The sequence below is a fragment of the Rhinopithecus bieti genome, unplaced genomic scaffold, assembly GCF_001698545.2.
Source record: "Rhinopithecus bieti isolate Rb0 unplaced genomic scaffold, ASM169854v2 scaffold_4709, whole genome shotgun sequence".
Lineage (NCBI taxonomy): Eukaryota > Metazoa > Chordata > Mammalia > Primates > Cercopithecidae > Rhinopithecus > Rhinopithecus bieti.
The window spans coordinates 3,300,135-3,316,623 of record NW_016805139.1 but is presented as its reverse complement, the minus strand read 5'-3'; the positions used below and the strand labels follow the sequence as shown (position 1 = coordinate 3,316,623).

Here is a 16,489-nt window from a genome sequence, read left to right as displayed (position 1 = left end):
ACATCCTCCCCTGATTTACAGGTTCCTGACTGCTTTTCTGATGTTGTTTTATAGTTTTCAATCAATTTAATGAAATAAATTTATCTGACAAAAATTTTGAAAATCAACTTTGCCTGACCTTCCCTTGCCTTGTTCTTCTGCATTGGCAACATGGTCATTCTCTGAGTGCTTTTTTTTCTTTCACATATTTGCCCCTGAGCTCTGGCTTTTTTTTTCTTTCACATATTTGCCGTGAGCTCTGATCAGGGCAAGCTCTGACTGCCCTCGCTTTCCTGACTGCTGACTCACAGGTTTACTCCATCCGTGGAGTGTAGAACTCTCTGGATTTAAGTGGCCCCCTGCCTTACTGGTACTTCTGGTTTCAGTATGTTTTTGGTCCTCCCACCACCAGACACCCCTAATCCCTTCCACATTTTTTTTTCAGAGATCCTTGTCCTGATACACTGATTTATTGTGCAGTCCTGGGTAATTTATTTAACCTTTCTGTTTCTTAGTTTTCCTGGTTTACAAAGATGAGCCTTGATAAGCCCCAAACTGCCTTCACACGCCTTGTGAGGATCAAGTAAGATAAAGTTTGTGAAAACACTTTGTTGAGTGCAAAATGTTAAACTAATGTAAGATATTATTTTTATTGCAACTCTGTTTTCATTGAAACATCATTTCTAGATATCATTGTCTTTATACAGAGCTATACGGTTTTAAAAATATGATTTCTAGTTGGATTGACTAGGATATATGTAAGAAGGAAAATAATGGTAGCTATTGTTATTGATCATATACCATTTGCTAAGTACCATGCTGGGTGTTTTTGGTCTTATCTATTTTAATCTTTACATCTATTCTGCAAGGTGGGTTTTACAGAGACTCAGAGACATAAAGTATCTTATCCAAGAATACATAGTTTGTAAGTCACAGAACAAAGGAGTGTGTTCACTTCTGTTTTACTGCAGAGCTGTGACGTTCAACACATGCCTTCCTTGAGATGCTGATATCTTCCAAATAGTTTTTGCATTTTTTTCTGGTAATATCCTGAATATGTTTCCACCCTATGTACTCCATGCTCATGACAATCATGGTGTATTGGGCAGCCTTCTAGGATGGTAACCAACAATCCCCACCTCCTGGTAATAAGATTCTGTAGTCTCCTCCCCTTGAGTGTGGGCTAGACTTAGTAACTTGCTTTTAATGAATAGAATACAACAAAGGTGATGGGATATCACTTCTGAAATTAGTTTACAAGAGACTGTGACTTCTGTCTTGCTGGCATTCTCTTGCTCTCTCTTGCTTCCTCAGTTTAAGGAAACTAACTGCAATATTCTGAATTACCCTCTGGAAAAGCTCATACGGCAGAGAACTGGTGGCATCCTCTGACAACAGCTGCCAAGGACCTGAATCCTGCCAGCAACTGGTGAATGATCTTGGAATCAGATCTTATCCCAGCTGAATCTTGAGATGACTGTAGATACAGCTGACACCTCGATTTTATCCTGTAAGAGACCATGAGCTAGATAGAGGACCCAGCTAAGCCATGCCTGGATTCCTGAACCACAAAACTGTGAGATAGTAAATGTCCTTTTATTCAGCTACTACATTTCAGGGTCATTTGATACACAGCAATAGATATCCAATACACATTGGTATGTACCAAGAAGCATTATTTATGAGACTCTGCTGTGCAAATTACTGATGAATGAAGAAATTATCTCTGACATGTCCAATTTTCTCACCTAATAAACAATACCTAATAAAAGGTGAAATTGGTACTCATGTCACTCTGAGTCTATGACGTTATTTACTATGCCATGCTGCTGTGCAAGGGCCTTCAGTGGAGGATGAGGGTGGCAAGGTTGCTGTTTTTATGCTCAATGTACCAGTGAAAACAAGTATGAATGTTATATCTGAAGATAGATTGGTAGCAAACACTTTATAGGTTGTGTGTCTTAGGGAGCTTCTCAAATTTTAACAGTTAAGTTAGCTGTTGCTCTGCTTGGATATATAGGTACTATGATCAAAAACGGAGGTTATTATTATTTTCTTTTCTGAAGAGAGCCAGATAGTACATCTTTTAGCCATTGTAAGCTACATATGACTTGTGTTGCTTATTCTTCTTTCTATTTTAAAATAAGCCTTTAAAATTTTAGAAGATTTCTTAGCTCAGAGGTCTTATAAAAACAGTCTATAGGTCATATTTGGCACAGGCTGTAGTTTGCCACCCCTGACTAAAGTTAAGGTAACCCTCAAAGACCATGGATTAATTTAAACATAGTTCTTTATAGGATTCCAAGAGAGCATTAAGCCCCATTGTCTTAAGGCATCTATTGCATGTAATAAATCAACTTATCTCCTGTGGATCTTGAATGGTATTCACTATATAAATACTTGAAAGGATTGAGTAAATAATCACTCAGAACATTTTTGTGCTTTGTTCAGATGACAAGCTCTGGTTAGGAAAAGGTAGTGGCACACATACTCATACGATTATTTAGTCAACAATCATTAAATAAGCAGTAACTATATGCTAAGTGTTACATTGTATACTGTGAAATTATCTCAAAAACATCACCATCACACAGAGTGAACTGCAAGAAATTATGAAAATAACTTAATTTCTGAAGTCATGCTCTAGCAGAAACAATGTGATGATCCTAATAACTATTTCTCTTTCACTTATGTAATATCCTTGCTACGGGATAAGAGAATTTTTTCCTCCACGAGGCTGTGATCTGTGCAGACCAGTTGATAGTTGTTTGAGAATAATAAGACCCGCTAGCAATATATGTCTTTAGTAGACCCACATTAGACCTAATCTTTACCCTGTCATGAACTATGTGACTTCCAGCAATTACTTAACCTCTCCAAGATACCATTTCACCATCAAATGGAGAAAGTAATAATACTTATTTCAGTGGATTGTTGTATGAATTTAAATGAGACAAAACATGTAAAGCACTTTGGCATAATGCTTCACAAGTAGAAAAAGCTCTGCAGAAGTACAGGCATACCTTGTTTTCTTGTGCTTTCCTTTCTTGGGCTTCACAGATACTGTGTTTTTTACAAATTGAAGATTTGTGGTAACTTGTCATTGTTCAAGTCTGTTGGTGCTATTTTTCCAACAGCATGTACTCACTGCATGTCTCTCTGTCACATATTGGTAACTATTGAAATATTTTAATAATATTGAAAATTTTGAAATTACTTACATGAAATAATTTTGAATAAATTAACAATAATCTTCCTCAAATAATAATTTTGATTAAATTATTATTTTAATAAAAATTATTTTATAATATTATGGTGATCTGTGATCAGTGATCTTTGATATTACTAATGTAATAGTTCTGGGGCACCACGAACTGCCATAATTGATTAACATAATTGATTAATGTCGTGTGTGTTCTGACTGCTCCACTAACTGACCATTTCCCCATCTCACTCCCTCTCCTCAGGCCTCCCTGAGACACAACAATATTGATACTGGCCTAGTAATAACCGTACAATGGCTTCTAAGTGTTTAAGGGAAAGGAAGAGTTGAACTTCTCTTACTTTAAATAAAAGCTAGAAATGATTAAGCTCAGCGAGGAAGGCATGTTGAAAGCTAAGATAGGTCAAAAGCTAGGCCCCTTGCACCAGCTAGTCAGGTTGTGAACATAAAGAAAATGTTTTTGAAGGAAATTAAACATGTTACTCTAGTGAACACATGAATGCCAAGAAAGAAAAACAGTCTTATTGCTGGTATGGAGAAAGTTTGAGTGGTCTGGATAGAAGATTGAACCAGCCACAGCATTCTGTTAAACCAAAGCTTAATCGAGATCAAGGCCCCAACTCTTCAGTTCTGTGGAGGCTGAGAGAGATGAGGAAGCTGCAGAAGAAAAGTTTGAAGCTAACAGAGGTTGGCTCGTGAGGTCTAAGAAACCATCTTTATAACATAAAAGGGTAGAGCGAAGCCAAAAGTGCTGACACAGAAACTATAGCAAGTTATTCAGAAGATCTAGCTAAGATAATTTATGAACGTGGCTACACTAAACAACAGATTTTCAAAGAAGATGAAACAGCCCTCTATTGGAAGATGCCGTCTAGGACTCTTATAGGCAGAGAAAATAAGTCAATGCCTGGTTTCAAATCTCCACAGAACAGGCTGACTGTCTTGTTAGGGGCTAATGCAACTTGGTGACTTTAAGTTAATGCCAATGCTCATTTGCCATTCCAAAAAACTGAGGGCCCTTAATAATTGTGCTAAATCTATTCTGCCTGTGCTTTATAAGTGGAACAACAAAGCCTAGATGAAGGAAGTTTGTTTACAGCATAGTTTACTGAATATCTTCATCTCACTGTTGAGACACATTGCTCAGAAAAAAAGATTCCTTTCAAAACATTACTGCTCACTGACCATGCACTTGGTCACCTAAGACCTCTGATGGAGATGTATAAGGAGATGAACGTTATTTTCATGCCTGCTAACACAGCATCCTTTCTGCAGCCCATGGGTCAAGTAGTAATTTTGACTTTCAAGTCTTATTGTTTAAGAAAGGCATTTCATAAGACTATAGCTGCCATAGATAGTGATTTTGCAATGGATCTGGGCAAATTGAAAAGGTTTTGGAAAGGATTTTCCATTCTAGATGTCAGTAAGACCATTCGTAATATATGGGAGGAGGTCAAAAATCAACACTAACAGGAGTTTGGAAGAAGTTGATTTCAACCTCCATGGATGCTTTTGAGGGTTCAAAACTTCAGTGTAGGAAGGAACTGTAGACGTGGTGGAAATAGCAAGAGAACTGATATTATAAGTGCAGCTTGAAGATTGGACTGAATTCCTTCAATCTCATGTTAAAACTTGAATGGATAAGGAGTTGCCTCTTATGGCTGAGCAAAGAAAGTGGTTTCTTGAGATAGAATCTACTCTTGGTGAAGATGCTGTGAACACTGTTGAAATAACAACAATGAATTTAGAATATTACATAAACTTAGTTGATAAAGCAGTGGCAGGGTTTAAGAGGATTGACTCCAATTTTGAAAGAAGTTCTCCTGTGGGTAAAATGTTATCAAACAGCATCAAACACTACAGAGAAATCTTTTGTGAAAGAGAAATTCAATCAATGTGACAAACTTCATTGTTGTCTTATTTTTAAGAAGTGCTGTAGCCACCCCAACTTTTAGCAACCACCACCCTGATCAGCAGTGGTCGTCGAAGCATGACCCTCCACCAGCAAAAGATTAGGACTCATTCAAAGCTCAGATGATCATTAGAATTTTTTAGCAATAAAGTATTCTAAAATTAACACATGTACATTTTTAGACATAATGCTATTGCACACTTAATGGATTGCAGTATAGTATAAACATGACTTTTAAATGCACTGGGAAACCAAAAAAAAAAAAATAGTATGGCTCCTTCTATTGTGATGTCTACTGTATTGCAGTGGGCTAGAACTGAACCCACAATAACTTCAAGTTATGCCTTGTAACTATTATTATTTTCAGGCTCACTTCCTTGATGTCAGGGGCATCAGACACATGCTCTTATTTTTTCTAAAGTCAGATCCAATACTATAGCCAATAATTCTGTATGAGATGTATTAATAGAAAGGAAAAATCTATAGTTTTCTCCAATTGCATTGGTCTCCTCAGAGAACTGGGCACAGCTGTAGGAGGTAAAAAATACCTAACAGACAATCTCACATCTTGAAAATATTTTGTTTTAGAAGGATAGTTTGATTTTTTTCCTCAATGTAATAAACTGGCTGCAAAGAATGGGGAAGGAAGGTGGGGAGGCATCAAATTTCTGATTTTAATTTTTTTTTGTTTATTTTTAGAGCTTCTCTCTTCCAGAAAAAAGTATTTGCTTTTTTGGATTCTGAAGTAAGAATAACAGAACGAAGCCTTAGTGATTTCTTATACTGTGCCAGACTCTGAATGCTTCATATTCAAACAGCCCTCTGAAATAGGAAAGCTTTTATCCTTCACAGTTTTATAAATATGAAACTTGATTGCCTATGTAACTTACCCAAGGTCACCTGGCCTGTGTTATCAGTAGCCCAACTATGAATCCAGGTAGGTTTACTTCAGAGCCCAGCTCTTAATTTCAATACTCTAGCACTGTTATATAATAGAAAGATTTTCTGAGTTACAGATGCAATTTTAAATGTTCTTATAGTCACACTTCAAAAAGGAAAAAAGAAACAGGTGCAATTAATTTTAATAATATATTTTATAGAACCAATTATGTCTAAAATATGACCATTTCAATATGTAATCAATATAAACATTTCAAAGAGATATTTTGTATTTTTTCATACTTCATTTTTAAATCCAATGTGTACTACTTGTTTCTGCAGATCTCAATTTGACTTGCCACATTTAAATGCTTCACAGCCACACAGGACTGGTGGCTGCCCCACAGAAAGGACAGCTTCACCACCTGTGCAGCTAGTCACTTGACATTCTATTTATATCTTCTATGTTTACATTATCTTTATTCTTTTTGTTTTGGTATCTTCAAGAATGTGGAGACCAGATCACTAAAACTGAAAGTAACTTTGGGGGCTGGGGGAAAGGAAGAAAAGCCGTAGCAATATTGTTATTGTCTAGGGGTTTCTAATAATGCCTGCGGAAACTGATGTTCTTAAGTGCCTTTTCTCAGATTTCTGAAATCTTTTGAGTTCCACTGCATGCCCATTTAAGAACATGAGGTTCATTTACCATATTTCCCCCTTGGCCAAGCAGAAATCTAAAAATAAACTCTTAGTTCTTAGGTTTGACCTAACTCTTTATATAAATATCCGTTTGCAGTTGTTAGTTTAGAAAAAAAAAAAAAAATTCAATCCCTTAAGTCTTTTGGTTGTAAAAACTTTAGGAAACTGATTTCTCTCCTGAACACTTCCTTCCTCAAAACCACATAGAGTTTGGGATGTGGGGGAAGGAAGCAACAGTCACATTTTATTTTGCTTTTGTTTTTCCCACAAGAGAACAAAAGAGACAACCCCGACTCCACAAAATTTTTCTGCCATTTCCCTCTTCACCACCAAATTTTACATGACGATTAGTGTGTGAAAAATTGGTCCCTTGATATAAAGTTGAACTGTAAACTTCGTAGAGCTTTGGTCTAAAAAAGAACATCTTATCATCAAGTTTGGAAGTGCCCTGTGGAAAACGGCCATGTCACATTTTCCTCTATCTGTATCTCCACCAGTTTCCCCGACACTGGCTGCACAGCAGACAGCAATAGAGAGTGCTTGTTGAAGTACATTTATTTTAATTAATTGAGGAAAATTCAAAACAAATATTGGATTCACTATTTTAAAAGAAAAGTGGTTTGTTATTTCCAAGTATATTGATGGAAACAGGAGAAGTATTTGGATGAGAAAGGGGTGATTTGTGAGGAAGAAATGACCTAAAGATGCGTTGGAAATTACTGGAACTTACAAGGCTCATCAGCTTCTAGGGGGTTCCTCCTTGAACATATCTTTAAATGAAATTTTAATATAAACAAAATGTAGAAATTAAAATAAAACAAAATATTTAAAATACTTGTACAATTTTGATCAAGAGAGATGTTAAGATAGCTAGGAAACTTAGCAAGAAAACATGGTTATATTTAACTGGATTAGAATGTAGGAATATATATATGTGTACATATATACGTATATAGTCATGCATTACTTAACAATGGGGATAAATTTTGAGAAATACATCATCAGGTGATTCCACCACTGTGCGAACATCATAGAGTGCTTACACAAACTTAGATGGTATAGCCTACTACATGCCTATATGCATAGCCTATTGCTCCTAGGGTATAAATCTTTACAGCTTGTGTCTTTACTGAATACTGTATGCAGTTGTAACACAGTGGTAAGTTTTTTATATATAAACATATCTGAATATAGAAAAGGTAGTGCAAAAATACAGTATTATAATCTTATAGGACCAAGAATCTTATGGGACCACCATCGTATAAGAGGCCCATCATTAACTGAAATGTCATTATGCAGTGCATGACTGTGTGTGTGTGTGTGTGTATTTGTGTGTATTTAAAGACATATCTTATACAAAACAATGGATTGGGAAAAATATATGCAATCAGAAGGCCTCCGGAAGACATATAAGTGATATCCTTAATATACAAATGACTACTAAAAGAAGTTATAAATAAAGAAAAGAAAATGGGCCACAAACATTTTATTTTTCACTAGTGAATCAAGGAAATGCAAAATATAAAAAAATTAGATGGAATATTTCACACATCAGACAAGCAAAAATTTAAAGAAGAAAAGGTAACACTGTCTAACATTAGTGAAGTAGGCCCTCTACCTAGCTGCTAGGAGTGTGAATTGCTCAAACATTTTTAGAAATTAAACTGGCAATGGCTATTGCAATTTAAAACATCATACACTTTTACTTAGCAATCCCAATTTAGGAATTACCAGTACATAAACACATGTCTATTAAAGGGCTTATTACTTGTAAAGTAAAAGCTCTGTAATAAACAGGTGATTTTTCAGGTGGCAAAAACCTGAAAACAAGTTGAATGTTCATTACAAGTTGAATAAATTATGGTATGGTCACAATATGGGACATTATGGATCTATTAAAAATAATGATGGCCAGGTACGCTGGCTCATGCCTGTAATCCCAGCACTTTGGGAAACCAAGGTGGGTGGATCACAAGGTCAGGAGTTCGAGATCAGCCTGGCCAACATGGTGAAATCCCGTCTCTACTAAAAATACAAAAATTAGCCGTGAGTGGTGGCGCCTGCCTGTAATCCCAGCTATTCAAGAGGTTGAGGCAGGGGAATCGCTTGAACCCGGGAGTGGTCAAGATCTCACCACTGCACTCCAGCCTGGGCAACAGAGCAAGACTCTGTCTCAAAAAAAATAAATAAATAGATAAAAAATAAATAAATAAAAATTTAAAAAATGAGATTTTTATGCATGATATAGGATGGTTAGTTTTGAGTGGCAGAACTCTGAGATTCTCCTGGCTTTCCCCAAATCTTTTTCTTCTTTCTGGAGAAGAAAAGAGTGGGGCTTCCTCTTCCTGTCTCAAAAGCTATGCCTACCAAGCCTCACCCTTCCCACCTATACACAGAAATTTTTCTGTCCGTATCCAGTGGCTATGATTGGGACATTAAGTCTCTGTTTCAGGCCCAGTGTGGCGACTCACACTTGTAATCCCAGCAGGTGGAATGTGGAAAGCTGAAGCAGGAGAATCACTTGAGCCCAGGAGTTGGAGGCTGCAGTCAGCTATGATTACACCACTGTACTCCAGCCTGGGCAACAGAGCCAGACCCTGTCTCTAAAACCAAACAACCAACAAGCCTGAGCTTCAGCAGCATTAGTGGTGGGAAATCAGGTCTTCCTATGGCATCTTCCCAGTGGGAGGTAACTTTTGCTGTGTGGTTTGAGGGACAAATCAACAGGGCACCCAGGAAGGTCTGTCCCATCCTGGTTTGAAAGGGCCCACTGTGCCCTCATCCAAAAGGAAGATCTAAGTACACACTTGGCTTGGGTTCTCCCCACTCCAATTATCTTCTGGGTTCAGTCAGGCTGAGTGCCTGGCATTGATTAGGTACTCCAAATCTATTGCTTTTTCCTTTCAACTCATGCTTTTTAAAACTATTACAAAACTATCTTTTAAAAAAATAACTGTTAATGTTAATTGAATATAAAATCCTAATGAGTTTAATTTGGTTATATAGTTATTTTAAGGTAGTGGAAATACAAAATGACACCATAATTTAAAAAACTGATGAGGGGGTCAATAAGTCATCTGGACTTATTTGGTTAGAATGCTCAAACAGAGAATTTGTACCTGAAAACATAAAGTGTAGTTTTAAAAAAGTCAAAAAAGGATTTTAAGTAAATATAGGTGACTTCGTAGAGATTTCCATGGAGTAATAGCTACCAATAACATTAACATTAGTTATTTTTGCTGAAAACATTTTGTCAAAGTATCTTTCATAACTGTATGTAGGTTGCATAAAATCATAACTACTATTAAGGTCATATCTTCTTATATATATATCTTAGAATTTAAAAGTGATATTAATAAGCTGGATAATTTCCTTTAGGTAATAAACTTAACTTCAAAGAACATTTGGTGGCTTCAAATAAGAGTCTGCCTTTTAGGACATTGATTTGTCACTGTTCCAAAGTATGTGATGTTGACTTTGAAGGCAATTCCAAAAGAGGAGTTTCCAAAAATATTTAGACAATGATAAACATCAATCAAATTAACCCACAGTCTCTCAAGAGGACTACTCAAACTGAAACAACATTCATTTAAATGCAAAACTCTGGAATGTTTGTTAAAAATTAGTAGCAATATATAATCAGACTCGAGAGAGAGCGATAGAAAATAATTGAAAGTGGCTGGGCATTGTGGCTCACACCTGTAATTCCAGCATTTTGGGAGGCTGAGGTGGCAGGACCACTCGAGTCTAGGAGTTCAGGGTTGCGGTGGCACCCTGCACTCCTGCCAGGGTGAGAGAATGACACCCTGTCTCTAAAACAAACAAACAACAAATGAAAGAAAGAAAGAAGGCAGTTGAAACAATTCAGGAGTGGGGAAGATTCAACTTTCTTGTGGTGCGGTATCAAAATTTTAATATTTTCTGCTGTTAAAATCTCCATTTTCCTGACCTTGTTCTAAAATACTAGGGATTACGTTCCTATTTTCACTCATTTCTTGCTTACATTTTCAGGCCAGCATCTAAATTCCTTTATTCATTCATTTTTACGTCATTTCAAATAGAGTGTTTTTAGGCAAAAATCCTCTCTTATTTTATTCCATAAGTTGCTCTTTCCTTGAGAGTCCATAATTATAGTTTCAAGGCAGATAATGTTTTTCAATAAAGATTAAAATGAGTATTTTTTTCAGGTTTCCACGCTGGGCTGCTGTGTCCTACAACTCCAAGGGTAGGCTTGCCTTGTTCTTTTCAGATGACCCTTCACACACCGGTCACTCCCAGAACACACAAATGGTACTCCCTGGGCCTGGGGATGCAGTGGCTTTGTCATACCTAATGTTATTTGTTGTGCTGTATGTTTAAATCTTTAAACTCTGAGATCCAAAGGGAGCTTACATAGCCATAGTTATAGTTTTTATATGGTTCTAAATACTTTGTCTATGATACTTCAAAAGTGATGTTTATGCCTAATGAGATTATTTTAAATAAATTATATTTTATTTTTACAAATGAGTATGTTATTTATAAACTGTTAAGCTAGAAGAAGATGCCACTTATTTTCAGAAAGATATATCGAGGAGGGCATACGTGGAGCACAGATGTCAATCATGGAGTCAGGCAACTTCCTTGTTGAATTCTTCATGAAAACATATGGTGTTTAGAGGATTTCTGTCCAAGTAAAGCCATTTGATTAACTACTCCTATCCCAGAAACAGTGTTCAGAAATCTCCATTCTGATTTTCAATAGTCCCCAGCTTCTCTTGCAGTTCAATTGGCCTAGATGAATGCTCCACCAATGACCACAAAGTGAGCTTCAGGCCAAGGCTGCTAACAGTCTCAGTAGGTTCCCTCCATGTCTCTTGCCTGCTGTAGTAGCCCAGGAGACTCTATGTTCCAGACTGTGTCACTCCAAAGGCTTCCTGACAGCATCAGACTGTGATGTGAGCTGATGTAGAATAAAACCTTTGTTGGGTTACTCTACTGAGATTTGAGGGTCAATTTGAGACCATTAAGGCCCAGCCCATCCTAAGATAACAAAACATATGGTATTTGTAGATAGGGTATTTGATCAAACTATTATAAAACAATTTGATCTGGGAAAACATGATCCATGTCACCCTTTAATTCTCTGCCTTTAGAGATTGTTGTGTAGTGTATTTCACTTCAGAGATTTATTAAATAATCTGTAGAATGAATACATAACTACAAAATATACTATACATTCTGCCACTTTCAAAGAATCATGGTATAATAACATATCCGGCATTTTAAATTATATGGAAGATAATTCACTTTACCATGTATCTTAGATTCTAAGTCACACCTGATTCCACATCTTAACCATCTAACATTCAAATACATCTTACACACAATAGCATCTTAGATTTGATGAAATATTATATTTTTTAGCACTTAGACACATATTTAGATCCTCTATAATCTTCAGTTTATTATTATGTAACTAGATTATCATTAACTTGTAATAATACTTATTAATAGAGTGTCAGGCCATGGTCTTTTTAAGTTGCAACAGCCACTGTAAAGCTGTTTCTTATACCTAGTCTAAATGTTCCATCTTGACTAACTCTCCATTTTTTGCAGTTCCTATCCTATCACGTGTTTCTTCCATTTTTACCCTTGCTTTTCACATGAGACTTTGCCCTCTGCATTGCTTTTCCAGCTACAACTTTTGTATCTTAACCACATTCTTCTTAAAATATGGTCCCGTAGAAGATTCAGTTTCCTCTTCTTCTTGCTCACCTTGGGCCTTGGACTCAGGGGCCATGCTCCTTTGCGCTCAGTGAGGCCTCTTATTGCTGAGTCTTCTGCTGAGTTTATTCAAGCCCCATGGTTCTTCAACATAAAAACCTCAGTGCACTGGGGAGAAGGTAGTAACAGCAAAAGATTGCAAAAAACATCATTGCCTTCTTTGCCAAAGTTAGGTTTAATAATCAAACTTCATAACATGCTGGAAATTCCAGGAATACTTGAATTATCAAGCAATTCTCACAATTATTGGCCCTTCAGAGGACCCAGAATCCCCAGGTAAATACAGTCTGAAAAATCTTGTTCATAGTTTATAATTTAACAAATAGGCACCTTTAAACTTACCGCACATAGTTTTGTTTGTTTGTTTTTTGTTTGTTTGTTTGTTTTGAGACAGAGTCTCCCTCTGTCTCCCAGACTGGAGTGCAGTGGCACAATCTCGGCTCACTGCAAGCTCTGCCTCCCAGGTTCACGCCATTCTCCTGCCTCAGCCTCCCCAGTAGCTGGGACTACAGGCTCCCGCCACCATGCCCAGCTAATTTTTTGTATTTTTAGTAGAGATGGGGTTTCACCGTGTTAGCCAGGATGGTCTCGATCTCCTGACCTCGTGATATGTCAACCTCGGCCTCCCAAAGTGCTGGGATTACAGGCGTGAGCCACTGCGCCCAGTCCACCACACGTAGTTTTATAGACTCAGCCTTGAAGCCACTAGCTGATACTCTGAGATCTTGTAAGAAATTATTACTTCATAAAGGTATTTCCCCTAGAGAACCAGGATTAATATTTCAATAATTTTTTTGAAAATACCGTAGTAGTAATTTTTTTCCTTAGCAAAAATAAACTGAAATGGGACCCCAAAATTCTAAATGTTTATTAACAAAAGAATAATTACATACGTTATTTTCAAACTTTGTGATGGAATGAAACTATTAAAATAAAAACTAGAAAGCCAATGTTGATACATGAAAGATTACCATGAAATAATGTAAAAGAAAGCAGAGTAGAGAGTTTTCTCTGCTTTAAGGTTAAAATCACAGCCATAGCTCCAGAGTAAGGACTTTAGCTGTGGGGGCTGCTTTGAATTCAGCTTAATCAAAATATTCTCTATTTTTTTAAACGGACTAACTGGGGAATGAGTGCTGTTGGGGATTCTATTTCTGTGACAACTTAAATAGCTCTTCCAGAGAGGCAATAGTTGAATATATTGGAGTTTGTGACTGGTCCCGTGACTGAAAGTCAAAAGAAATATGGGCTCGAGAGGATGGAGAGGGCACAAGGGCTGCACATGTTGCTATTGGGAAGTTCACCAAATAAGCCAGAGAGAGCACCATGATTCATAAGCTTGATGCAGAGACACTGATAGAGGTTTGGGTGAGGGGTGAAGACAGGAGGCAAGGGTAGAAGCTATTTTGATTACAATATTTAGCCAATACCACTTGGATTTTCTTCAAACTCAACCTCTTTCCATAGCTTTTTTCCCCATTCCCAAGCACTTGTGCCAAGTTTAAAGTGAAGCTGAAAATGGACAAGAAGTCACATAAATGAGCTGAACAATGTGTGTGTGTGTGTGTGTGTGTGTGTGTGTGGGTGGGGGTGTGGGGTGGGGGTGAGTGGGTGGGTGTGAGATACAAAGAAGGGAAGAATTTTCTTCTCTTGAATTCTAAAAGAAGTTTTGATAATGTTAAGAGCAGAACCATTTTTCTATTCAGAGCGGTAAAGGCTGGCATAGAAGTGAGACCAGACTCATTTCTGTTACAGAGACTCAAACTGTGGTCAGAACAGATGCAATTGGACAGACGAGAGGAATGGCATGGCCACTTGGAAACATATGGTTCCTGAATTAAATGGGAGAATACCTATTTGGCCACTGCATTTTTAATATGTATATTTACTACATGTGGTGTAGGGAAACCAGAAGTTATATAACTACTATATAACTACATAAAGATACACATAGCAGAAGATGCTGACTAGGACTGTTTTCAAAGTCCTGGAACCTGTGAGAGTACTTTGACGTTGTAGACTGTTTACATTAGTTGTTAAAAACTTGGGCTTTAGAACAAGACTACCTGGGTTTGAGTCCTGTTTGTACCACTTCCTGATGTAACCTTCAGCAGATTCCATAAACTTCTTTGTGCTTCAGTTTCTTCATCTTCAAAATGTGGTTGTGGGAGAATTAAATAAGCTAATACATATAACATGATAAGAATGGTTTCTGGCATGCAAAGTTTAGCTGTGAGGTGGTAACAATGATTGTGATGATGACAATGAGTAGGGCTCAAAGCTGATGAAATAAAGGCCAATTCATGACCTGTATTTCAAAGAAAATATCTAACAATTGGCTCTAGGCATCTCTATAACCCATTTAGAAGTCTGGCCTTGTAAGCTCCAGTGACTACCTCAAAACTCTTTGCCTTCTGTCACACACATATTACACACACACACACACACATTACACACACACACACACACACACACACACACACACACACACGTATTTCTGTTTTCTTTTTTTGAGACTGAGTCTTGCTCTGTTGCCCAGGCTGAAGTGCAGTGGCATGATCTTGGCTCACTGCAACCTCTGCCTCACAGATTCAAGCAATTCTTCTGCCTCAGCCTCCCAAGCAGTTGTGGTTATTACAGGTGCCCGCCACCATGCCCGGCTAATTTTTGTATTTTTAGTAGAGACAGGGTTTCATCATGTTGGCCAGGCTGGTCTCGAACTCCTGACCTCGTGATCTGCCTGCCTTAGCCTCCCAAAATGCTGGGATTACAGACGAGAGCCACCGTGCCTGGCCTACGTATATTATTTGAGGTACTTCTGGGTACTGTTAACAGAATGTAGAATAGGCTTAACACAATAGTGGTTTATTGTTTGCTCACATAAAATCCATGTGTGTGTTATTGGTCAGCAATGACTTTTCTCTATGGACTCAATTAGGAATCAAAGCTTCTTGCATTCTGTACCTTGACCATCCCCCAGGGCATTAAAGTCCTCTTCATCCAACTGCGGAAGAGACCAGAGAGAAGTTACTAGCTTCTTAAAGGTTTGGGCCTGGGGCAGATACATCAACTTCATTTGTATTTTGTTGGTAAAACCAAGTGGCATGGACCTACCTACATGCCAGTGGGGCTGGGAAACATAGTCTCTGAATGGATCATGGTCTCTTAGAGACATGTGTACATCATGAAAAGAGAGCATGCATTTTCATAGGCAGCTGGCTCTCCCTTCAACAAAAGCAAAGAGGGAGAGAGATTTGAAGAGAAATTGTGAATTGCGAGAAGGGGACAACAGGCATCTCATTCTTGACTAAGTGTTTATTGAGCTGCAGAACTGGAAGAGCCACCCGACACATCCCCCAAGACAGAAAGTGAGGGAGATCTCAGGAGATGTTGGTGTTTGTTCCCTGGAGTTAGGGGTTCAAATGTGAACGTGAAGACTGGTGCTTATTTCTCACCTGGTCATTTCATAAGACAGAAGCCTCACTGGAGTAGCTGAATCAGTGGAGTAACCAGGGTTGTAGGATACATGGGAGGAACATGAAAGGACGGTCACCTGATGGACTAAACTCCTGGTCTATCACTGGTCCCACACAAGGACCTCAGGAGCTGCCATGGCTCAAGATCCTGTCTCAAAGAAACAACAACAACAACAAAAGAAGGTGCATAATACTTAAAGAAAGAGGCAGCAGAAGATATGGATGATATGGAGCTGTTCAGATGATGCCCCCACTTATGGAGGGGTTTGGAGGTCCCTGTTGTAGCCAGAAGGAAATGTGGTCGATCCTCTCTGAGGGGTTATTAAGTAAAGGAGAGACCACAGCAAAGCTGAAGAGTGCCCCTAAAAAATTATGCATAGTAACAGTTATGCAGAGAGTCTCACATTGGTGGAGACTTTGAGGAATAGATTCTAGGGTCACCTTCCCCCAGCATTGGGCAGCCAGTTTTGTACGACCCCTGCCATTTCTTCTATTTCTTCTTCCCAAGTGACAACTCACTGGAAGAGGGATGGGATGAGTAAAAGAGCAAACCAT

At 37.9% G+C, this 16,489-nt stretch overlaps 1 long non-coding RNA gene across 2 annotated transcripts in view; it reads right to left on the bottom strand.

Moving 5' to 3' along the window:
- LOC108529214 (uncharacterized) overlaps window positions 1-14,644 on the bottom strand; it is a 28,127-nt gene extending 13,483 nt beyond the window's left edge. Inside the window, exons 1-3 of one of the 2 annotated variants that reach the window (XR_001885438.1) lie at window positions 14,525-14,644; window positions 6,005-6,096; window positions 3,028-3,155 (exon numbers count right to left, since the gene is read on the bottom strand). This is a non-coding gene — a long non-coding RNA (uncharacterized LOC108529214). Of the gene's footprint in view, window positions 1-3,027; window positions 3,156-6,004; window positions 6,097-14,524 lie in introns of those variants that run through there. The other variant, XR_001885437.1, reaches the window with a different exon arrangement.
- Between the last annotated feature and the right edge of the window lie 1,845 nt (window positions 14,645-16,489).